The 20,173-nt window shown below is 46.4% G+C and overlaps 37 non-coding genes and 5 pseudogenes across 37 annotated transcripts; all 42 read left to right on the top strand.

Annotated features, from left to right (window-relative positions):
• Positions 1 to 287: 287 nt before the first annotated feature.
• LOC148798597 (5S ribosomal RNA) lies at positions 288 to 406 on the top strand. Its single transcript, XR_016071884.1, has one exon. It is a non-coding gene; the product is annotated as a 5S ribosomal RNA (ribosomal RNA).
• A 351-nt stretch (positions 407 to 757) lies between these two features.
• LOC148798596 (5S ribosomal RNA) lies at positions 758 to 876 on the top strand. Its single transcript, XR_016070731.1, has one exon. It is a non-coding gene; the product is annotated as a 5S ribosomal RNA (ribosomal RNA).
• Positions 877 to 1,230: 354 nt separating this feature from the next.
• LOC148798595 (5S ribosomal RNA) lies at positions 1,231 to 1,349 on the top strand. The gene has a single exon (XR_016072798.1). It is a non-coding gene; the product is annotated as a 5S ribosomal RNA (ribosomal RNA).
• Positions 1,350 to 1,704: 355 nt separating this feature from the next.
• Positions 1,705 to 1,823, top strand: LOC148798594 (5S ribosomal RNA). Its single transcript, XR_016072962.1, has one exon. It is a non-coding gene; the product is annotated as a 5S ribosomal RNA (ribosomal RNA).
• Positions 1,824 to 2,178: 355 nt separating this feature from the next.
• On the top strand, positions 2,179 to 2,297 carry LOC148798593 (5S ribosomal RNA). The gene has a single exon (XR_016075712.1). It is a non-coding gene; the product is annotated as a 5S ribosomal RNA (ribosomal RNA).
• A 355-nt stretch (positions 2,298 to 2,652) lies between these two features.
• LOC148798592 (5S ribosomal RNA) lies at positions 2,653 to 2,771 on the top strand. The gene has a single exon (XR_016072679.1). It is a non-coding gene; the product is annotated as a 5S ribosomal RNA (ribosomal RNA).
• A 355-nt stretch (positions 2,772 to 3,126) lies between these two features.
• LOC148798591 (5S ribosomal RNA) lies at positions 3,127 to 3,245 on the top strand. Its single transcript, XR_016072727.1, has one exon. It is a non-coding gene; the product is annotated as a 5S ribosomal RNA (ribosomal RNA).
• A 355-nt stretch (positions 3,246 to 3,600) lies between these two features.
• On the top strand, positions 3,601 to 3,719 carry LOC148798590 (5S ribosomal RNA). The gene has a single exon (XR_016072137.1). It is a non-coding gene; the product is annotated as a 5S ribosomal RNA (ribosomal RNA).
• Positions 3,720 to 4,072: 353 nt separating this feature from the next.
• Positions 4,073 to 4,191, top strand: LOC148798589 (5S ribosomal RNA; annotated as a pseudogene).
• A 355-nt stretch (positions 4,192 to 4,546) lies between these two features.
• Positions 4,547 to 4,665, top strand: LOC148798588 (5S ribosomal RNA). Its single transcript, XR_016073475.1, has one exon. It is a non-coding gene; the product is annotated as a 5S ribosomal RNA (ribosomal RNA).
• Positions 4,666 to 5,020: 355 nt separating this feature from the next.
• Positions 5,021 to 5,139, top strand: LOC148798587 (5S ribosomal RNA). Its single transcript, XR_016070753.1, has one exon. It is a non-coding gene; the product is annotated as a 5S ribosomal RNA (ribosomal RNA).
• A 355-nt stretch (positions 5,140 to 5,494) lies between these two features.
• LOC148798586 (5S ribosomal RNA) lies at positions 5,495 to 5,613 on the top strand. Its single transcript, XR_016070970.1, has one exon. It is a non-coding gene; the product is annotated as a 5S ribosomal RNA (ribosomal RNA).
• Positions 5,614 to 5,967: 354 nt separating this feature from the next.
• Positions 5,968 to 6,086, top strand: LOC148798585 (5S ribosomal RNA). Its single transcript, XR_016073161.1, has one exon. It is a non-coding gene; the product is annotated as a 5S ribosomal RNA (ribosomal RNA).
• A 355-nt stretch (positions 6,087 to 6,441) lies between these two features.
• Positions 6,442 to 6,560, top strand: LOC148798584 (5S ribosomal RNA). The gene has a single exon (XR_016069916.1). It is a non-coding gene; the product is annotated as a 5S ribosomal RNA (ribosomal RNA).
• Positions 6,561 to 6,915: 355 nt separating this feature from the next.
• On the top strand, positions 6,916 to 7,034 carry LOC148798583 (5S ribosomal RNA). Its single transcript, XR_016069329.1, has one exon. It is a non-coding gene; the product is annotated as a 5S ribosomal RNA (ribosomal RNA).
• A 355-nt stretch (positions 7,035 to 7,389) lies between these two features.
• LOC148798582 (5S ribosomal RNA) lies at positions 7,390 to 7,508 on the top strand. The gene has a single exon (XR_016075749.1). It is a non-coding gene; the product is annotated as a 5S ribosomal RNA (ribosomal RNA).
• Positions 7,509 to 7,863: 355 nt separating this feature from the next.
• Positions 7,864 to 7,982, top strand: LOC148798581 (5S ribosomal RNA). The gene has a single exon (XR_016069298.1). It is a non-coding gene; the product is annotated as a 5S ribosomal RNA (ribosomal RNA).
• A 353-nt stretch (positions 7,983 to 8,335) lies between these two features.
• LOC148798580 (5S ribosomal RNA) lies at positions 8,336 to 8,454 on the top strand. The gene has a single exon (XR_016074607.1). It is a non-coding gene; the product is annotated as a 5S ribosomal RNA (ribosomal RNA).
• A 355-nt stretch (positions 8,455 to 8,809) lies between these two features.
• LOC148798579 (5S ribosomal RNA) lies at positions 8,810 to 8,928 on the top strand. The gene has a single exon (XR_016073543.1). It is a non-coding gene; the product is annotated as a 5S ribosomal RNA (ribosomal RNA).
• Positions 8,929 to 9,283: 355 nt separating this feature from the next.
• On the top strand, positions 9,284 to 9,402 carry LOC148798578 (5S ribosomal RNA). Its single transcript, XR_016070752.1, has one exon. It is a non-coding gene; the product is annotated as a 5S ribosomal RNA (ribosomal RNA).
• A 355-nt stretch (positions 9,403 to 9,757) lies between these two features.
• LOC148798577 (5S ribosomal RNA) lies at positions 9,758 to 9,876 on the top strand. Its single transcript, XR_016070969.1, has one exon. It is a non-coding gene; the product is annotated as a 5S ribosomal RNA (ribosomal RNA).
• A 354-nt stretch (positions 9,877 to 10,230) lies between these two features.
• On the top strand, positions 10,231 to 10,349 carry LOC148798576 (5S ribosomal RNA). The gene has a single exon (XR_016070944.1). It is a non-coding gene; the product is annotated as a 5S ribosomal RNA (ribosomal RNA).
• A 354-nt stretch (positions 10,350 to 10,703) lies between these two features.
• Positions 10,704 to 10,822, top strand: LOC148798575 (5S ribosomal RNA). The gene has a single exon (XR_016070044.1). It is a non-coding gene; the product is annotated as a 5S ribosomal RNA (ribosomal RNA).
• A 355-nt stretch (positions 10,823 to 11,177) lies between these two features.
• On the top strand, positions 11,178 to 11,296 carry LOC148798574 (5S ribosomal RNA). Its single transcript, XR_016071783.1, has one exon. It is a non-coding gene; the product is annotated as a 5S ribosomal RNA (ribosomal RNA).
• A 354-nt stretch (positions 11,297 to 11,650) lies between these two features.
• On the top strand, positions 11,651 to 11,769 carry LOC148798573 (5S ribosomal RNA). Its single transcript, XR_016074543.1, has one exon. It is a non-coding gene; the product is annotated as a 5S ribosomal RNA (ribosomal RNA).
• A 355-nt stretch (positions 11,770 to 12,124) lies between these two features.
• LOC148798572 (5S ribosomal RNA) lies at positions 12,125 to 12,243 on the top strand. The gene has a single exon (XR_016072506.1). It is a non-coding gene; the product is annotated as a 5S ribosomal RNA (ribosomal RNA).
• A 354-nt stretch (positions 12,244 to 12,597) lies between these two features.
• On the top strand, positions 12,598 to 12,716 carry LOC148798571 (5S ribosomal RNA; annotated as a pseudogene).
• A 355-nt stretch (positions 12,717 to 13,071) lies between these two features.
• LOC148798570 (5S ribosomal RNA) lies at positions 13,072 to 13,190 on the top strand. Its single transcript, XR_016074328.1, has one exon. It is a non-coding gene; the product is annotated as a 5S ribosomal RNA (ribosomal RNA).
• A 355-nt stretch (positions 13,191 to 13,545) lies between these two features.
• LOC148798569 (5S ribosomal RNA) lies at positions 13,546 to 13,664 on the top strand. Its single transcript, XR_016071847.1, has one exon. It is a non-coding gene; the product is annotated as a 5S ribosomal RNA (ribosomal RNA).
• A 355-nt stretch (positions 13,665 to 14,019) lies between these two features.
• On the top strand, positions 14,020 to 14,138 carry LOC148798568 (5S ribosomal RNA). The gene has a single exon (XR_016074327.1). It is a non-coding gene; the product is annotated as a 5S ribosomal RNA (ribosomal RNA).
• Positions 14,139 to 14,493: 355 nt separating this feature from the next.
• Positions 14,494 to 14,612, top strand: LOC148798567 (5S ribosomal RNA). The gene has a single exon (XR_016075674.1). It is a non-coding gene; the product is annotated as a 5S ribosomal RNA (ribosomal RNA).
• A 354-nt stretch (positions 14,613 to 14,966) lies between these two features.
• On the top strand, positions 14,967 to 15,085 carry LOC148798566 (5S ribosomal RNA; annotated as a pseudogene).
• Positions 15,086 to 15,441: 356 nt separating this feature from the next.
• On the top strand, positions 15,442 to 15,560 carry LOC148798565 (5S ribosomal RNA; annotated as a pseudogene).
• A 354-nt stretch (positions 15,561 to 15,914) lies between these two features.
• On the top strand, positions 15,915 to 16,033 carry LOC148798564 (5S ribosomal RNA). Its single transcript, XR_016069944.1, has one exon. It is a non-coding gene; the product is annotated as a 5S ribosomal RNA (ribosomal RNA).
• A 354-nt stretch (positions 16,034 to 16,387) lies between these two features.
• On the top strand, positions 16,388 to 16,506 carry LOC148798563 (5S ribosomal RNA). The gene has a single exon (XR_016072368.1). It is a non-coding gene; the product is annotated as a 5S ribosomal RNA (ribosomal RNA).
• A 356-nt stretch (positions 16,507 to 16,862) lies between these two features.
• On the top strand, positions 16,863 to 16,981 carry LOC148798562 (5S ribosomal RNA). The gene has a single exon (XR_016071344.1). It is a non-coding gene; the product is annotated as a 5S ribosomal RNA (ribosomal RNA).
• Positions 16,982 to 17,335: 354 nt separating this feature from the next.
• LOC148798561 (5S ribosomal RNA) lies at positions 17,336 to 17,454 on the top strand. The gene has a single exon (XR_016070943.1). It is a non-coding gene; the product is annotated as a 5S ribosomal RNA (ribosomal RNA).
• A 355-nt stretch (positions 17,455 to 17,809) lies between these two features.
• LOC148798560 (5S ribosomal RNA) lies at positions 17,810 to 17,928 on the top strand. Its single transcript, XR_016072370.1, has one exon. It is a non-coding gene; the product is annotated as a 5S ribosomal RNA (ribosomal RNA).
• A 353-nt stretch (positions 17,929 to 18,281) lies between these two features.
• LOC148798559 (5S ribosomal RNA) lies at positions 18,282 to 18,400 on the top strand. Its single transcript, XR_016074542.1, has one exon. It is a non-coding gene; the product is annotated as a 5S ribosomal RNA (ribosomal RNA).
• A 355-nt stretch (positions 18,401 to 18,755) lies between these two features.
• LOC148798558 (5S ribosomal RNA) lies at positions 18,756 to 18,874 on the top strand. The gene has a single exon (XR_016072505.1). It is a non-coding gene; the product is annotated as a 5S ribosomal RNA (ribosomal RNA).
• Positions 18,875 to 19,228: 354 nt separating this feature from the next.
• On the top strand, positions 19,229 to 19,347 carry LOC148798557 (5S ribosomal RNA; annotated as a pseudogene).
• A 355-nt stretch (positions 19,348 to 19,702) lies between these two features.
• Positions 19,703 to 19,821, top strand: LOC148798556 (5S ribosomal RNA). Its single transcript, XR_016074326.1, has one exon. It is a non-coding gene; the product is annotated as a 5S ribosomal RNA (ribosomal RNA).
• The last annotated feature ends 352 nt before the right edge of the window (positions 19,822 to 20,173 follow it).

Genomic DNA, 20,173 nt, shown 5'->3' with positions numbered 1-20,173 from the left:
GAAACAATGCGTCGGATGCTCGGACCATTTGCGGCACGATCGTCATTACTGAATGGCAACGATGCAAGAACCGGGCTTTCTTTATTCGTCATGCATTGTGGGCCCCGCGATAGTATTGGATCTATCCGGAGGTGCTGCAGATCTGAAAAGCAAACACTCCGCTCACGTAGGAGCTTGTGCACGGTTAACAAGGGAGGAAGGCTGCATACACATTTTTTTCAAATCTAAAACAATTAATGGAAGGGAGCAAGATAGTTCATAAAGATCTAAGCGAGCATGAATTAAACGGGTGCGATCATACCAGCACAAATGCACCGGATCCCATCAGAACTCCGAAGTTAAGTGTGCTTGGGCGAGAGTAGTACTAGGATGGGTGACCTCCGGGGAAGTCCTTGTGTTGCACCCCAATTTTATTAATATTTTATTTCGATATCGTATTTGCAAATTCCATTTGTCGTTTCGGTGAGACAAACGCAAACAACGTGCCGGATACTCGGACCATTTGCCGATTGTCATTACTGAATGGGAACCATGCAAAAACCGGGCTTTTGGCATTCGTCGTGCATTGTGGGCCCCGCGATATAATTGCATCTATCCGGGGGTGCGGCAGATCTGAAATGCAAACACTCTGCTCACGTACGAGCTTGTGCACGGTTACCAAGGGAGGAAGGCTGCATACACAGTTTTTTCAAATCTAAAACAATTAATGGAGGGGAGCAAGATAGTGCATAAAGATCTAAGCGAGCATGAATTAAATGGGTGCGATCATACCAGCACTAATGCACAGGATCCCATCAGAACTCCGAAATTAAGCGTGCTTGAGCGAGAGTAGTACCAGGATGGGTGACCTCCTGGGAAGTCCTCGTGTTGCACCCCAATTTTATTAATATTTTATTTTGATTTGTATTTGCAAATTCCATTTGTTGTTTCTGGGAGACAACAGGAAACAATGCGTCGGATGCTCGGACCATTTGCGGCACGATCGTCATTACTGAATGGCAACGATGCAAGAACCGGGCTTTCGGCATTCGTCATGCATTGTGGGCCCCGCGATAGTATTGGATCTATCCGGAGGTGCGGCAGATCTGAAAAGCAAACACTCCGCTCACGTAGGAGCTTGTGCATGGTTACCAAGGGAGGAAGGCTGCATACACATTTTTTTCAAATCTAAAACAATTAATGGAAGGGAGCAAGATAGTCCATAAAGATCTAAGCGAGCATGAATTAAACGGGTGCGATCATACCAGCACAAATGCATCGGATCCCATCAGAACTCCGAAGTTAAGTGTGCTTGGGCGAGAGTAGTACTAGGATGGGTGACCTCCGGGGAAGTCCTCGTGTTGCACCCCAATTTTATTAATATTTTATTTCGATATCGTATTTGCAAATTCCATTTGTCGTTTCGGTGAGACAAACGCAAACAACGTGCCGGATACTCGGACCATTTGCGGCACGATTGTCATTACTGAATGGGAACCATGCAAAAACCGGGCTTTTGGCATTCGTCGTGCATTGTGGGCCCCGCGATAATATTGCATCTATCCGGGGGTGCGGCAGATCTGAAATGCAAACACTCTGCTCACGTACGAGCTTGTGCACGGTTACCAAGGGAGGAAGGCTGCATACACAGTTTTTTCAAATCTAAAACAATTAATGTAGGGGAGCAACATAGTGCATAAAGATCTAAGCGAGCATGAATTAAACGGGTGCGATCATACCAGCACTAATGCACAGGATCCCATCAGAACTCCGAAGTTAAGCGTGCCTGGGCGAGAGTAGTACTTGGATGGGTGACCTCCTGGGAAGTCCTCGTGTTGCACCCCAATTTTTTTAATATTTTATTTTGATATCGTATTTGCAAATTCCATTTGTCGTTTCGGCGAGACAAACGCAAACAACGTGCCGGATACTCGGACCATTTGCGGCACGATTGTCATTACTGAATGGGAACCGTGCAAAAACCGGGCTTTTGGCATTCGTCGTGCATTGTGGGCCCCGCGATAGTATTGCATCTATCAGGGGGTGCGGCAGATCTAAAAAGCAAACGCTCTGCTCACGTAGGAGCTTGTGCACGGTTACCAAGGGAGGAAGGCTGCATACACAGTTTTTTCAAGTCTAAAACAATTAATGGAGGGGAGCAAGATAGTGCATAAAGATCTAAGCGAGCATGAATTAAACGGTTGCGATCATACCAGCACTAATGCACCGGATCCCATCAGAACTCCGAAGTTAAGTGTGCATGGGCGAGAGTAGTACTAGGATGGGTGACCTCTTGGGAAGTCATCGTGTTGCACCCCAATTTTATTAATATTTTATTTCGATATCGTATTTGCAAATTCCATTTGTCGTTTCGGTGAGACAAACGCAAACAACGTGCCGGATACTCGGTCCATTTGCGGCACGATTGTCATTACTGAATGGCAACGATGCAAGAACCGGGCTTTCGGCATTCGTCGTGCATTGTGGGCCCCGCGATAGTATTGCATCTATCCGGAGGTGCGGCAGATCTGAAAAGCAAACACTCCGCTCACGTAGGAGCTTGTGCACGGTTACCAAGGGAGGAAGGCTGCATACACATTTTTTTCAAATCTAAAACAATTAATGGAAGGGAGCAAGATAGTTCATAAAGATCTAAGCGAGCATGAATTAAACGGGTGCGATCATACCAGCACAAATGCACCGGATCCCATCAGAACTCCGAAGTTAAGTGTGCTTGGGTGAGAGTAGTACTAGGATGGGTGACCTCCGGGGAAGTCCTCGTGTTGCACCCCAATTTTATTAATATTTTATTTCGATATCGTATTTGCAAATTCCATTTGTCGTTTCGGTGAGACAAACGCAAACAACGTGCCGGATACTCGGACCATTTGCGGCACGATTGTCATTACTGAATGGGAACCGTGCTAAAACCGGGCTTTTGGCATTCGTCGTGCATTGTGGGCCCCGCGATAGTATTGCATCTATCCGAGGGTGCGGCAGATCTGAAATGCAAACACTCTGCTCACGTACGAGCTTGTGCACGGTTACCAAGGGAGGAAGGCTGCATACACAGTTTTTTCAAATCTAAAACAATTAATGGAGGGGAGCAAGATAGTGCATAAAGATCTAAGCGAGCATGAATTAAACGGGTGCGATCATACCAGCACTAATGCACAGGATCCCATCAGAACTCCGAAGTTAAGCGTGCTTGGGCGAGAGTAGTACTAGGATGGGTGACCTCCTGGGAAGTCCTCGTGTTGCACCCCAATTTTATTAATATTTTATTTTGATATCGTATTTGCAAATTCCATTTGTCGTTTCGGCGAGACAATCGCAAACAACGTGCTGGATACTCGGACCATTTGCGGCACGATTGTCATTACTGAATGGGAACCGTGCAAAAACCGGGCTTTTGGCATTCGTCGTGCATTGTGGGCCCCGCGATAGTATTGCATCTATCACGGGGTGCGGCAGATCTGAAAAGCAAACACTCTGCTCACGTAGGAGCTTGTGCACGGTTACCAAGGGAGGAAGGCTGCATACACAGTTTTTTCAAGTCTAAAACAATTAATGGAGGGGAGCAAGATAGTGCATAAAGATCTAAGCGAGCATGAATTAAACGGGTGCGATCATACCAGCACTAATGCACCGGATCCCATCAGAACTCCGAAGTTAAGCGTGCTTGGGCGAGAGTAGTACTAGGATGGGTGACCTCTTTGGAATTCCTCGTGTTGCACCCCAATTTTATTAATATTTTATTTTGATTTGTATTTGCAAATTCCATTTGTTGTTTCTGGGAGATACTGGAAACAATGCGTCGGATACTCGGACCATTTGCGGCACGATCGTCATTACTGAATGGCCACGATGCAAGAACCGGGCTTTTGGCATTCGTCATGCATTGTGGGCCCCGCGATAGTATTGCATCTATCCGGAGGTGCGGCAGATCTGAAAAGCAAACACTCCGCTCACGTAGGAACTTGTGCACGGTTACCAAGGGAAGAAGGCTGCATACACATTTTTTTCAAATCTAAAACAATTAATGGAAGGGAGCAAGATAGTTCATAAAGATATAAGCGAGCATGAATTAAACGGGTTAGATCATACCAGCACTAATGCACCGGATCCCATCAGAACTCCGAAGTTAAGTGTGCTTGGGCGAGAGTAGTATTAGGATGGGTGACCTCCTGGGAAGTCCTTGTGTTTTACCACAATTTTATTAATATTTTATTTCGATATCGTATTTGCAAATTCCATTTGTCGTTTCGGCGAGACAAACTCAAACAACGCGCCGGATACTCGGACCATTTGCGGCACGATCGTCATTACTGAATGGGAACCGTGCAAAAACCGGGCTTTTGGCATTCGTCGTGCATTGTGGGCCCCGCGATAGTATTAAATCTATCCGGGGGTGCGGCAGATCTGAAAAACAAACACTCTGCTCACGTAGGAGCTTGTGCACGGTTACCAAGGGGGGAAGGCTGCATACACAGTTTTTTCAAGTCTAAAACAATTAATGGAGGGGAGCAAGATAGTGCATAAAGATCTAAGCGAGCATGAATTAAACGGGTGCGATCATACCAGCACTAATGCACCGGATCCCATCAGAACTTCGAAGTTAAGTGTGCATGGGCGAGAGTAGTACTAGGATGGGTGACCTCCTGGGAAGTCCTCGTGTTGCACCCCAATTTTATTAATATTTTATTTCGATATCGTATTTGCAAATTCCATTTGTCGTTTCGGCGAGACAAACGCAAACAACGCGCCGGATACTCGGACCATTTGCGGCACGATTGTCATTACTGAATGGGAACCGTGAAAAAACCGGGCTTTTGGCATTCGTCGTGCATTGTGGGCCCCGCGATAGTATTGCATCTATCCGGGGGTGCGGCAGATCTGAAAAGCAAACACTCCGCTCACGTAGGAGCTTGTGCACGGTTACCAAGGGAGGAAGGCTGCATACACATTTTTTTCAAATCTAAAACAATTAATGGAGGGGAGCAAGATAGTGCATAATGATCTAAGCGAGCATGAATTAAACGGGTGCGATCATACCAGCACTAATGCACTGGATCCCATCAGAACTCCGAAGTTAATTGTGCTTGGGCGAGCGTAGTACTAGGATGAGTGACCTCCTGGGAAGTCCTCGTGTTGCACCCCAATTTTATTAATATTTTATTTCGATATCGTATTTGCAAATTCCATTTGTCGTTTCGGCGAGACTAACGCAAACAACGCGCCGGATACTCGGACCATTTGCGGCACAATCGTCATTACTGAATGGGAACCGTGCAAAAACCGGGCTTTTGGCATTCGTCGTGCATTGTGGGCCCCGCAATAGTATTGCATCTATCCGGGGGTAAGACAGATCTGAAAAGCAAACACTCTGCTCACGTAGGAGCTTGTGCACGGTTACCAAGGGAGGAAGCCTACATACACAGTTTTTTCAAGTCTAAAACAATTAATGGAGGGGAGCAAGATAGTGCACAAAGATCTAAGCGAGCATGAATTAAACGGGTGCGATCATACCAGCACTAATGCACCGGATCTCATCAGAACTCCGAAGTTAAGCGTGCTTGGGCGAGAGTAGTACTAGGATGGGTGACCTCCTGGGAAGTCCTCGTGTTGCACCCCAATTTTATTAATATTTTATTTTGATTTGTATTTGCAAATTCCATTTGTTGTTTCTGGGAGACAACAGGAAACAATGCGTCGGATGCTCGGACCATTTGCGGCACGATCGTCATTACTGAATGGCAACGATGCAAGAACCGGGCTTTCGGCATTCGTCATGCATTGTGGGCCCCGCGATAGTATTGGATCTATCCGGAGGTGCTGCAGATCTGAAAAGCAAACACTCCGCTCACGTAGGAGCTTGTGCACGGATACCAAGGGAGGAAGGCTGCATACACATTTTTTTCAAATCTAAAACAATTAATGGAAGGGAGCAAGATAGTTCATAAAGATCTAAGCGAGCATGAATTAAACGGGTGCGATCATACCAGCACAAATGCACCGGATCCCATCAGAACTCCAAAGTTAAGTGTGCTTGGGCGAGAGTAGTACTAGGATGGGTGACCTCCGGGGAAGTCCTCGTGTTGCACCCCAATTTTATTAATATTTTATTTCGATATCGTATTTGCAAATTCCATTTGTCGTTTCGGTGAGACAAACGCAAACAACGTGCCGGATACTCGGACCATTTGCGGCACGATTGTCATTACTGAATGGGAACCATGCAAAAACCGGGCTTTTGGCATTCGTCGTGCATTGTGGGCCCCGCGATAATATTGCATCTATCCGGGGGTGCGGCAGATCTGAAATGCAAACACTCTGCTCACGTACGAGCTTGTGCACGGTTACCAAGGGAGGAAGGCTGCATACACAGTTTTTTCAAATCTAAAACAATTAATGGAGGGGAGCAACATAGTGCATAAAGATCTAAGCGAGCATGAATTAAACGGGTGCGATCATACCAGCACTAATGCACAGGATCCCATCAGAACTCCGAAGTTAGGCGTGCTTGGGCGAGAGTAGTACTAGGATGGGTGACCTCCAGGGAAGTCCTCGTGTTGCACCCCAATTTTATTAATATTTTATTTTGATATCGTATTTGCAAATTCCATTTGTCGTTTCGGCGAGACAAACGCAAACAACGTGCCGGATACTCGGACCATTTGCGGCACGATTGTCATTACTGAATGGGAACCGTGCAAAAACCGGGCTTTTGGCATTCGTCGTGCATTGTGGGCCCCGCGATAGTATTGCATCTATCAGGGGGTGCGGCAGATCTGAAAAGCAAACGCTCTGCTCACGTAGGAGCTTGTGCACGGTTACCAAGGGAGGAAGGCTGCATACACAGTTTTTTCAAGTCTAAAACAATTAATGGAGGGGTGCAAGATAGTGCATAAAGACCTAAGCGAGCATGAATTAAACGGGTGCGATCATACCAGCACTAATGCACCGGATCCCATCAGAACTCCGAATTTAAGTGTGCATGGGCGAGAGTAGTACTAGGATGGGTGACCTCCTGGGAAGTCATCGTGTTGCACCCCAATTTTATTAATATTTTATTTCGATATCGTATTTGCAAATTCCATTTGTCGTTTCGGTGAGACAAACGCAAACAACGTGCCGGATACTCGGACCATTTGCGGCACGATTGTCATTACTGAATGGCAACGATGCAAGAACCGGGCTTTCGGCATTCGTCGTGCATTGTGGGCCCCGCGATAGTATTGCATCTATCCGGAGGTGCGGCAGATCTGAAAAGCAAACACTCCGCTCACGTAGGAGCTTGTGCACGGTTACCAAGGGAGGAAGGCTGCATACACATTTTTTTCAAATCTAAAACAATTAATGGAAGGGAGCATGATAGTTCATAAAGATCTAAGCGAGCATGAATTAAACGGGTGCGATCATACCAGCACAAATGCACCGGATCCCATCAGAAATCCGAAGTTAAGTGTGCTTGGGTGAGAGTAGTACTAGGATGGGTGACCTCCGGGGAAGTCCTCGTGTTGCACCCCAATTTTATTAATATTTTATTTCGATATCGTATTTGCAAATTCCTTTTGTCGTTTCGGTGAGACAAACGCAAACAACGTGCCGGATACTCGGACCATTTGCGGCACGATTGTCATTACTGAATGGGAACCGTGCAAAAACCGGGCTTTTGGCATTCGTCGTGCATTGTGGGCCCCGCGATAGTATTGCATCTATCCGGGGGTGCGGCAGATCTGAAAAGCAAACACTCTGCTCACGTAGGAGCTTGTGCACGGTTACCAAGGGAGGAAGGCTGCATACACAGTTTTTTCAAGTCTAAAACAATTAATGGAGGGGAGCAAGATAGTGCATAAAGATCTAAGCGAGCATGAATTAAACGGGTGCGATCATACCAGCACTAATGCACCGGATCCCATCAGAACTCCGAAGTTAAGCGTGCTTGGGCGAGAGTAGTACTAGGATGGGTGACCTCTTGGGAATTCCTCGTGTTGCACCCCAATTTTATTAATATTTTATTTTGATTTGTATTTGCAAATTCCATTTGTTGTTTCTGGGAGATACTGGAAACAATGCGTCGGATACTCGGACCATTTGCGGCACGATCGTCATTACTGAATGGCCACGATGCAAGAACCAGGCTTTCGGCATTCGTCATGCATTGTGGGCCCCGCGATAGTATTGCATCTATCCGGAGGTGCGGCAGATCTGAAAAGCAAACACTCCGCTCACGTAGGAACTTGTGCACGGTTACCAAGGGAAGAAGGCTGCATACACATTTTTTTCAAATCTAAAACAATTAATGGAAGGGAGCAAGATAGTTCATAAAGATCTAAGCGAGCATGAATTAAACGGGTGCGATCATACCAGCACTAATGCACCGGATCCCATCAGAACTCCGAAGTTAAGTGTGCTTGGGCGAGAATAGTATTAGGATGGGTGACCTCCTGGGAAGTCCTTGTGTTGCACCCCAATTTTATTAATATTTTATTTCGATATCGTATTTGCAAATTCCATTTGTCGTTTCGGCAAGACAAACTCAAACAACGCGCCGGATACTCGGACCATTTGTGGCACGATCGTCATTACTGAATGGAAACCGTGCAAAAACCGGGCTTTTGGCATTCGTCGTGCATTGTGGGCCCCGCGATAGTATTAAATCTATCCGGGGGTGCGCCAGATCTGAAAAGCAAACACTCTGCTCACGTAGGAGCTTGTGCACGGTTACCAAGGGGGGAAGGCTCTATACACAGTTTTTTCAAGTCTAAAACAATTAATGGAGGGGAGCAAGATAGTGCATAAAGATCTAAGCGAGCATGAATTAAACGGGTGCGATCATACCAGCACTAATGCACCGGATCCCATCAGAACTCCGAAGTTAAGTGTGCATGGGCGAGAGTAGTACTAGGATGGGTGACCTCCTTGGAAGTCCTCGTGTTGCACCCCAATTTTATTAATATTTTATTTCGATATCGTATTTGCAAATTCCATTTGTCGTTTCGGCGAGACAAACGCAAACAACGCGCCGGATACTCGGACCATTTGCGGCACGATTGTCATTATTGAATGGGAACCGTGAAAAAACCGGGCTTTTGGCATTCGTCGTGCATTGTGGGCCCCGCGATAGTATTGCATCTATCCGGGGGTGCGGCAGATCTGAAAAGCAAACACTCTGCTCACGTAAGAGTTTGTGCACGGTTACCAAGGGAGGAAGGCTGCATACACAGTTTTTTCAAATCTAAAACAATTAATGGAGGGGAGCAAGATAGTGCATAAAGATCAAAGCGAGCATGAATTAAACGGGTGCGATCATACCAGCACTAATGCACTGGATCCCATCAGAACTCCGAAGTTAATTGTGCTTGGGCGAGCGTAGTACTAGGATGAGTGACCTCCTGGGAAGTCCTCGTGTTGCACCCCAATTTTATTAATATTTTATTTCGATATCGTATTTGCAAATTCCATTTGTCGTTTCGGCGAGACAAACGCAAACAACGCGCCGGATACTCGGACCATTTGCGGCACAATCGTCATTACTGAATGGGAACCGTGCAAAAACCCGGCTTTTGGCATTCGTCGTGCATTGTGGGCCCCGCGATAGTATTGCATCTATCCGGGGGTGCGACAGATCTGAAAAGCAAACACTCTGCTCACGTAGGAGCTTGTGCACGGTTACCAAGGGAGGAAGCCTACATACACAGTTTTTTCAAGTCTAAAACAATTAATGGAGGGGAGCAAGATAGTGCACAAAGATCTAAGCGAGCATGAATTAAACGGGTGCGATCATACCAGCACTAATGCACCGGATCTCATCAGAACTCCGAAGTTAAGCGTGCTTGGGCGAGAGTAGTACTAGGATGGGTGACCTCCTGGGAAGTCCTCGTGTTGCACCCCAATTTTATTAATATTTTATTTTGATTTGTATTTGCAAATTCCATTTGTTGTTTCTGGGAGACAACAGGAAACAATGCGTCGGATGCTCGGACCATTTGCGGCACGATCGTCATTACTGAATGGCAACGATGCAAGAACCGGGCTTTCTTTATTCGACATGCATTGTGGGCCCCGCGATAGTATTGGATCTATCCGGAGGTGCTGCAGATCTGAAAAGCAAACACTCCGCTCACGTAGGAGCTTGTGCACGGTTACCAAGGGAGGAAGGCTGCATACACATTTTTTTCAAATCTAAAACAATTAATGGAAGGGAGCAAGATAGTTCATAAAGATCTAAGCGAGCATGAATTAAACGGGTGCGATCATACCAGCACAAATGCACCGGATCCCATCAGAACTCCGAAGTTAAGTGTGCTTGGGCGAGAGTAGTACTAGGATGGGTGACCTCCGGGGAAGTCCTCGTGTTGCACCCCAATTTTATTAATATTTAATTTCGATATCGTATTTGCAAATTCCATTTGTCGTTTCGGTGAGACAAACGCAAACAACGTGCCGGATACTCGGACCATTTGTGGCACGATTGTCATTACTGAATGGGAACCATGCAAAAACCGGGCTTTTGGCATTCGTCGTGCATTGTGGGCCCCGCGATAATATTGCATCTATCCGGGGGTGCGGCAGATCTGAAATGCAAACACTCTGCTCACGTACGAGCTTGTGCACGGTTACAAGGGAGGAAGGCTGCATACACAGTTTTTTCAAATCTAAAACAATTAATGGAGGGGAGCAACATAGTGCATAAAGATCTAAGCGAGCATGAATTAAATGGGTGCGATCATACCATCACTAATGCATAGGATCCCATCAGAACTCCGAAGTTAAGCGTGCTTGGGCGAGAGTAGTACTAGGATGGGTGACCTCCTGGGAAGTCCTCGTGTTGCACCCCAATTTTATTAATATTTTATTTTGATATCGTATTTGCAAATTCCATTTGTCGTTTCGGCGAGACAAACGCAAACAACGTGCCGGATACTCGGACCATTTGCGGCACGATTGTCATTACTGAATGGGAACCGTGCAAAAACCGGGCTTTTGGCATTCGTCGTGCATTGTGGGCCCCGCGATAGTATTGCATCTATCAGGGGGTGCGGCAGATCTGAAAAGCAAACGCTCTGCTCACGTAGGAGCTTGTGCACGGTTACCAAGGGAGGAAGGCTGCATACACAGTTTTTTCAAGTCTAAAACAATTAATGGAGGGGAGCAAGATAGTGCATAAAGATCTAAGCGAGCATGAATTAAACGGGTGCGATCATACCAGCACTAATGCACCGGATCCCATCAGAACTCCGAAGTTAAGCGTGCTTGGGTGAGAGTAGTACTAGGATGGGTGACCTCCTGGGAAGTCCTCGTGTTGCACCCCAATTTTATTAATATTTTATTTTGATTTGTATTTGCAAATTCCATTTGTTGTTTCTGGGAGACAACTGGAAACAATGCGTCGGATACTCGGACCATTTGCGGCACAATCGTCATTACTGAATGATAACCGTGCAAAAACCGGGCTTTTGGCATTCGTCGTGCATTGTGGGCCCCGCGATAGTATTGCATCTATCCGGGGGTGCGGCAGATCTGAAATGCAAACACTCTGCTCACGTAGGAGCTTGTGCACGGTTACCAAGGGAGGAAGGCTGCATACACAGTTTTTTCAAATCTAAAACAATTAATGGAGGGGAGCAAGATAGTGCATAAAGATCTAAGCGAGCATGAATTAAACGGGTGCGATCATACCAGCACTAATGCACCGGATCCCATCAGAACTCCGAAGTTAAGTGTGCATGGGCGAGAGTAGTCCTAGGATGGGTGACCTCCTGGGAAGTCCTCGTGTTGCACCCCAATTTTATTAATATTTTATTTCGATATCGTATTTGCAAATTCCATTTGTCGTTTCGGCGAGACAAACGCAAACAACGCGCCGGATACTCGGACCATTTGCGGCACAATCGTCATTACTGAATGATAACCGTGCAAAAACCGGGCTTTTGGCATTCGTCGTGCATTGTGGGCCCCGCGATAGTATTGCATCTATCCGGGGGTGCGACAGATCTGAAAAACAAACACTCTGCTCACGTAGGAGCTTGTGCACGGTTACCAAGGGAGGAAGGCTGCATACACAGTTTTTTCAAGTCTAAAACAATTAATGGAGGGGAGCAAGATAGTGCACAAAGATCTAAGCGAGCATGAATTAAACGGGTGCGATCATACCAGCACTAATGCACCGGATCTCATCAGAACTCCGAAGTTAAGCGTGCTTGGGCGAGAGTAGTACTAGGAAGGGTGACCTCCTGGGAAGTCCTCGTGTTGCACCCCAATTTTATTAATATTTTATTTTGATTTGTATTTGCAAATTCCATTTGTTGTTTCTGGGAGACAACTGGAAACAATGCGTCGGATACTCGGACCATTTGCGGCACGATCGTCATTACTGAATGGCAACGATGCAAGAACCGGGCTTTCGGCATTCGTCGTGCATTGTGGGCCCCGCGATAGTATTGCATCTATCCGGAGGTGCGGCAGATCTGAAAAGCAAACACTCCGCTCACGTAGGAGCTTGTGCACGGTTACCAAGGGAGGAAGGCTGCATACACATTTTTTTCAAATCTAAAACAATTAATGGAAGGGAGCAAGATAGTTCATAAAGATCTAAGCGAGCATGAATTAAACTTGTGCGATCATACCAGCACAAATGCACCGGATCCCATCAGAACTCCGAAGTTAAGTGTGCTTGGGCGAGAGTAGTATTAGGATGGGTGACCTCCTGGGAAGTCCTTGTGTTTCAACCCAATTTTATTAATATTTTATTTCGATATCGTATTTGCAAATTCCATTTGTCGTGTCGGCGAGACAAACTCAAACAACGCGCCGGATACTCGGACCATTTGCGGCACGATCGTCATTACTGAATGGGAACCGTGCAAAAACCGGGCTTTTGGCATTCGTCGTGCATTGTGGGCCCCGCGATAGTATTGCATCTATCCGGGGGTGCGGCAGATCTGAAAAGCAAACACTCTGCTCACGTAGGAGCTTGTGCACGGTTACCAAGGGAGGAAGGCTGCATACACAGTTTTTTCAAGTCTAAAACAATTAATGGAGGGGAGCAAGATAGTGCATAAAGATCTAAGCGAGCATGAATTAAACGGGTGCGATCATACCAGCACTAATGCACCGGATCCCATCAGAACTCCGAAGTTAAGTGTGCATGGGCGGGAGTAGTCCTAGGATGGGTGACCTCCTGGGAAGTCCTCGTGTTGCACCCCAATTTTATTAATATTTTATTTCGATATCGTATTTGCAAATTCCATTTGTCGTTTCGGTGAGACAAACGCAAACAACGCGCCGGATACTCGGACCATTTGCGGCACGATTGTCATTACTGAATGGGAACCGTGAAAAAACCGGGCTTTTGGCATTCGTCGTGCATTGTGGGCCCCGCGATAGTATTGCATCTATCCGGGGGTGCGGCAGATCTAAAAAGCAAACACTCTGCTCACGTAAGAGCTTGTGCACGGTTACCAAGGGAGGAAGGCTGCATACACAGTTTTTTCAAGTCTAAAACAATTAATGGAGGGGAGCAAGATAGTGCATAAAGATCTAAGCGAGCATGAATTAAACGGGTGCGAGCATACCAGCACTAATGCACCGGATCCCATCAGAACTCCGAAGTTAAGCGTGCTTGGGCGAGAGTAGTACTAGGATGGGTGACCTCCTGGGAAGTCCTCGTGTTGCACCCCAATTTTATTAATATTTTATTTCGATATCGTATTTGCAAATTCCATTTGTCGTGTCGGCGAGACAAACTCAAACAACGCGCCGGATACTCGGACCATTTGCGGCACGATCGTCATTACTGAATGGGAACCGTGCAAAAACCGGGCTTTTGGCATTCGTCGTGCATTGTGGGCCCCGCGATAGTATTGCATCTATCCGGGGGTGCGGCAGATCTGAAAAGCAAACACTCTGCTCGCGTAAGAGCTTGTGCACGGTTACCAAGGGAGGAAGGCTGCATACACAGTTTTTTCAAGTCTAAAACAATTAATGGAGGGGAGCAAGATAGTGCATAAAGATCTAAGCGAGCATGAATTAAACGGGTGCGATCATACCAGCACTAATGCACCGGATCCCATCAGAACTCCGAAGTTAAGTGTGCATGGGCGGGAGTAGTCCTAGGATGGGTGACCTCCTGGGAAGTCCTCGTGTTGCACCCCAATTTTATTAATATTTTATTTCGATATCGTATTTGCAAATTCCATTTGTCGTTTCGGTGAGACAAACGCAAACAACGCGCCAGATACTCGGACCATTTGCGGCACGATTGTCATTACTGAATGGGAACCGTGAAAAAACCGGGCTTTTGGCATTCGTCGTGCATTGTGGGCCCCGCGATAGTATTGCATCTATCCGGGGGTGCGGCAGATCTAAAAAGCAAACACTCTGCTCACGTAAGAGCTTGTGCACGGTTACCAAGGGAGGAAGGCTGCATACACAGTTTTTTCAAGTCTAAAACAATTAATGGAGGGGAGCAAGATAGTGCATAAAGATCTAAGCGAGCATGAATTAAACGGGTGCGATCATACCAGCACTAATGCACCGGATCCCATCAGAACTCCGAAGTTAAGCGTGCTTGGGCGAGAGTAGTACTAGGATGGGTGACCTCCTGGGAAGTCCTCGTGTTGCACCCCAATTTTATTAATATTTTATTTTGATTTGTATTTGCAAATTCCATTTGTTGTTTCTGGGAGACAACTGGAAACAATGCGTCGGATACTCGGACCATTTGCGGCACGATCGTCATTACTGAATGGCAACGATGCAAGAACCGGGCTTTCGGCATTCGTCATGCATTGTGGGCCCCGCGATAGTATTGCATCTATCCGGGGGTGCGGCAGATCTGAAATGCAAACACTCTGCTCACGTAGGAGCTTGTGCACGGTTACCAAGGGAGGAAGGCTGCATACACAGTTTTTTCAAATCTAAAACAATTAATGGAGGGGAGCAAGATAGTGCATAAAGATCTAAGCGAGCATGAATTAAACGGGTAAGATCATACCAGCACTAATGCACCGGATCCCATCAGAACTCCGAAGTTAAGTGTGCATGGGCGGGAGTAGTCCTAGGATGGGTGACCTCCTGGGAAGTACTCTTGTTGCACCCCAATTTTATTAATATTTTATTTCGATATCGTATTTGCAAATTCCATTTGTCGTTTCGGCGAGACAAACGCAAACAACGCGCCGGATACTCGGACCATTTGCGGCACGATTGTCATTACTGAATGGGAACCGTGAAAAAACCGGGCTTTTGGCATTCGTCGTGCATTGTGGGCCCCGCGATAGTATTGCATCTATCCGGGGGTGCGGCAGATCTAAAAAGCAAACACTCTGCTCACGTAAGAGCTTGTGCACGGTTACCAAGGGAGGAAGGCTGCATACACAGTTTTTTTCAAGTCTAAAACAATTAATGGAGGGGAGCAAGATAGTGCATAAAGATCTAAGCGAGCATGAATTAAACAGTTGCGATCATACCAGCACTAATGCACCGGATCCCATCAGAACTCCGAAGTTAAGCGTGCTTCTGCGAGAGTAGTACTAGGATGGGTGACCTCCTGGCAAGTCCTCGTGTTGCACCCCAATTTTATTAATATTTTATTTTGATTTGTATTTGCAAATTCCATTTGTTGTTTCTGGGAGACAACTGGAAACAATGCGTCGGATACTCGGACCATTTGCGGCACGATCGTCATTACTGAATGGCAACGATGCAAGAACCGGGCTTTCGGCATTCGTCATGCATTGTGGGCCCCGCGATAGTATTGCATCTATCCGGGGGTGCGGCAGATCTAAAAAGCAAACACTCTGCTCACGTAAGAGCTTGTGCACGGTTACCAAGGGAGGAAGGCTGCATACACAGTTTTTTCAAGTCTAAAACAATTAATGGAGGGGAGCAAGATAGTGCATAAAGATCTAAGCGAGCATGAATTAAACGTGTGCGATCATACCAGCACTAATGCACCGTATCCCATCAGAACTCCGAAGTTAAGCGTGCTTGGGCGAGAGTAGTATTAGGATGGGTGACCTCCTGGGAAGTCCTCGTGTTGCACCCCAATTTTATTAATATTTTATTTTGATTTGTATTTGCAAATTCCATTTGTTGTTTCTGGGAGACAACTGGAAACAATGCGTCGGATACTCGGACCATTTGCGGCACGATCGTCATTACTGAATGGCAACGATGCAAGAACCGGGCTTTCGGCATTCGTCATGCATTGTGGGCCCCGCGATAGTATTGCATCTATCCGGAGGTGCTGCAGATCTGAAAAGCAAACACTCCGCTCACGTAGGAGCTTGTGCACGGTTACCAAGGGAGGAAGGCTGCATACACATTTTTTTCAAATCTAAAACAATTAATGGAAGGGAGCAAGATAGTTCATAAAGATCTAAGCGAGCATGAATTAAACGGGTGCGATCATACCAGCACAAATGCACCGGATCCCATCAGAACTCTGAAGTTAAGTGTGCTTGGGCGAGAGTAGTACTAGGATGGGTGACCTCCGGGGAAGTCCTCGTGTTGCACCCCAATTTTATTAATATTTAATTTCGATATCGTATTTGCAAATTCCATTTGTCGTTTCGGTGAGACAAACGCAAACAACGTGCCGGATACTCGGACCATTTGCGGCACGATTGTCATTACTGAATGGGAACCGTGAAAAAACCGGGCTTTTGGCATTCGTCGTGCATTGTGGGCCCCGCGATAGTATTGCATCTATCTGGGGGTGCGGCAGATCTAAAAAGCAAACACTCTGCTCACGTAAGAGCTTGTGCACGGTTACCAAGGGAGGAAGGCTGCATACACAGTTTATTTCAAGTCTAAAACAATTAATGGAGGGGAGCAAGATAGAGCATAAAGATCTAAGCGAGCATGAATTAAATGGGTGCGATCATACCAGCACTAATGCACCGGATCCCATCAGACCTCCGAAGTTAAGCGTGCTTGGGCGAGAGTAGTACTAGGATGGGTGACCTCCTGGGAAGTCCTCGTGTTGCACCCCAATTTTATTAATATTTTATTTTGATTTGTATTTGCAAATTCCATTTGTTGTTTCTGGGAGACAACAGGAAACAATGCGTCGGATGCTCGGACCATTTGCGGCACGATCGTCATTACTGAATGGCAACGATGCAAGAACCGGGCTTTCTTTATTCGACATGCATTGTGGGCCCCGCGATAGTATTGGATCTATCCGGAGGTGCTGCAGATCTGAAAAGCAAACACTCCGCTCACGTAGGAGCTTGTGCACGGTTACCAAGGGAGGAAGGCTGCATACACATTTTTTTCAAATCTAAAACAATTAATGGTAGGGAGCAAGATAGTTCATAAAGATCTAAGCGAGCATGAATTAAACGGGTGCGATCATACCAGCACAAATGCACCGGATCCCATCAGAACTCCGAAGTTAAGTGTGCTTGGGCGAGAGTAGTACTAGGATGGGTGACCTCCGGGGAAGTCCTCGTGTTGCACCCCAATTTTATTAATATTTAATTTCGATATCGTATTTGCAAATTCCATTTGTCGTTTCGGTGAGACAAACGCAAACAACGTGCCGGATACTCGGACCATTTGCGGCACGATTGTCATTACTGAATGGCAACGATGCAAGAACCGGGCTTTCGGCATTCGTCGTGCATTGTGGGCCCCGCGATAGTATTGCATCTATCCGGAGGTGCGGCAGATCTGAAAAGCAAACACTCCGCTCACGTAGGAGCTTGTGCACGGTTACCAAGGGAGGAAGGCTGCATACACAGTTTTTTCAAGTCTAAAACAATTAATGGAGGGGAGCAAGATAGTGCATAAAGATCTAAGCGAGCATGAATTAAACGGGTGCGATCATACCAGCACTAATGCACCGGATCCCATCAGAACTCCGAAGTTAAGCGTGCTTGGGTGAGAGTAGTACTAGGATGGGTGACCTCCTGGGAAGTCCTCTTGTTGCACCCCAATTTTATTAATATTTTATTTTGATTTGTATTTGCAAATTCCATTTGTTGTTTCTGGGAGACAACTGGAAACAATGCGTCGGATACTCGCACCATTTGCGGCACGATCGTCATTACTGAATGGCAACGATGCAAAACCGGGCTTTCGGCATTCGTCATGCATTGTGGGCCCCGCGATAGTATTGCATCTATCCGGGGGTGCGGCAGATCTGAAATGCAAACACTCTGCTCACGTAGGAGCTTGTGCACGGTTACCAAGGGAGGAAGGCTGCATACACAGTTTTTTCAAATCTAAAACAATTAATGGAGGGGAGCAAGATAGTGCATAAAGATCTAAGCGAGCATGAATTAAACGGGTGCGATCATACCAGCACTAATGCACCGGATCCCATCAGAACTCCGAAGTTAAGTGTGCATGGGCGAGAGTAGTCCTAGGATGGGTGACCTCCTGGGAAGTCCTCGTGTTGCACCCCAATTTTATTAATATTTTATTTCGATATCGTATTTGCAAATTCCATTTGTCGTTTCGGCGAGACAAACGCAAACAACGCGCCGGATACTCGGACCATTTGCGGCACAATCGTCATTACTGAATGATAACCGTGCAAAAACCGGGCTTTTGGCATTCGTCGTGCATTGTGGGCCCCGCGATAGTATTGCATCTATCCGGGGGTGCGACAGATCTGAAAAACAAACACTCTGCTCACGTAGGAGCTTGTGCACGGTTACCAAGGGAGGAAGGCTGCATACACAGTTTTTTCAAGTCTAAAACAATTAATGGAGGGGAGCAAGATAGTGCACAAAGATCTAAGCGAGCATGAATTAAACGGGTGCGATCATACCAGCACTAATGCACCGGATCTCATCAGAACTCCGAAGTTAAGCGTGCTTGGGCGAGAGTAGTACTAGGAAGGGTGACCTCCTGGGAAGTCCTCGTGTTGCACCCCAATTTTATTAATATTTTATTTTGATTTGTATTTGCAAATTCCATTTGTTGTTTCTGGGAGACAACTGGAAACAATGCGTCGGATACTCGGACCATTTGCGGCACGATCGTCATTACTGAATGGCAACGATGCAAGAACCGGGCTTTCGGCATTCTTCGTGCATTGTGGGCCCTGCGATAGTATTGCATCTATCCGGAGGTGCGGCAGATCTGAAAAGCAAACACTCCGCTCACGTAGGAGCTTGTGCACGGTTACCAAGGGAGGAAGGCTGCATACACATTTTTTTCAAATCTAAAACAATTAATGGAAGGGAGCAAGATAGTTCATAAAGATCTAAGCGAGCATGAATTAAACTTGTGCGATCATACCAGCACAAATGCACCGGATCCCATCAGAACTCCGAAGTTAAGTGTGCTTGGGCGAGAGTAGTATTAGGATGGGTGACCTCCTGGGAAGTCCTTGTGTTTCAACCCAATTTTATTAATATTTTATTTCGATATCGTATTCGCAAATTCCATTTGTCGTGTCGGCGAGACAAACTCAAACAACGCGCCGGATACTCGGACCATTTGCGGCACGATCGTCATTACTGAATGGGAACCGTGCAAAAACCGGGCTTTTGGCATTCGTCGTGCATTGTGGGCCCCGCGATAGTATTGCATCTATCCGGGGGTGCGGCAGATCTGAAAAGCAAACACTCTGCTCACGTAGGAGCTTGTGCACGGTTACCAAGGGAGGAAGGCTGCATACACAGTTTTTTCAAGTCTAAAACAATTAATGGAGGGGAGCAAGATAGTGCATAAAGATCTAAGCGAGCATGAATTAAACGGGTGCGATCATACCAGCACTAATGCACCGGATCCCATCAGAACTCCGAAGTTAAGTGTGCATGGGCGGGAGTAGTCCTAGGATGGGTGACCTCCTGGGAAGTCCTCGTGTTGCACCCCAATTTTATTAATATTTTATTTCGATATCGTATTTGCAAATTCCATTTGTCGTTTCGGTGAGACAAACGCAAACAACGCGCCGGATACTCGGACCATTTGCGGCACGATTGTCATTACTGAATGGGAACCGTGAAAAAACCGGGCTTTTGGCATTCGTCGTGCATTGTGGGCCCCGCGATAGTATTGCATCTATCCGGGGGTGCGGCAGATCTAAAAAGCAAACACTCTGCTCACGTAAGAGCTTGTGCACGGTTACCAAGGGAGGAAGGCTGCATACACAGTTTTTTCAAGTCTAAAACAATTAATGGAGGGGAGCAAGATAGTGCATAAAGATCTAAGCGAGCATGAATTA

This window comes from Nelumbo nucifera, chromosome 4, assembly GCF_055504915.1.
Source record: "Nelumbo nucifera cultivar China Antique chromosome 4, China Antique-T2T, whole genome shotgun sequence".
Taxonomy (NCBI): domain Eukaryota; kingdom Viridiplantae; phylum Streptophyta; class Magnoliopsida; order Proteales; family Nelumbonaceae; genus Nelumbo; species Nelumbo nucifera.
Note: the sequence above shows the minus strand (reverse complement) of the source record. Positions and strands in the feature narration are given on the sequence as shown.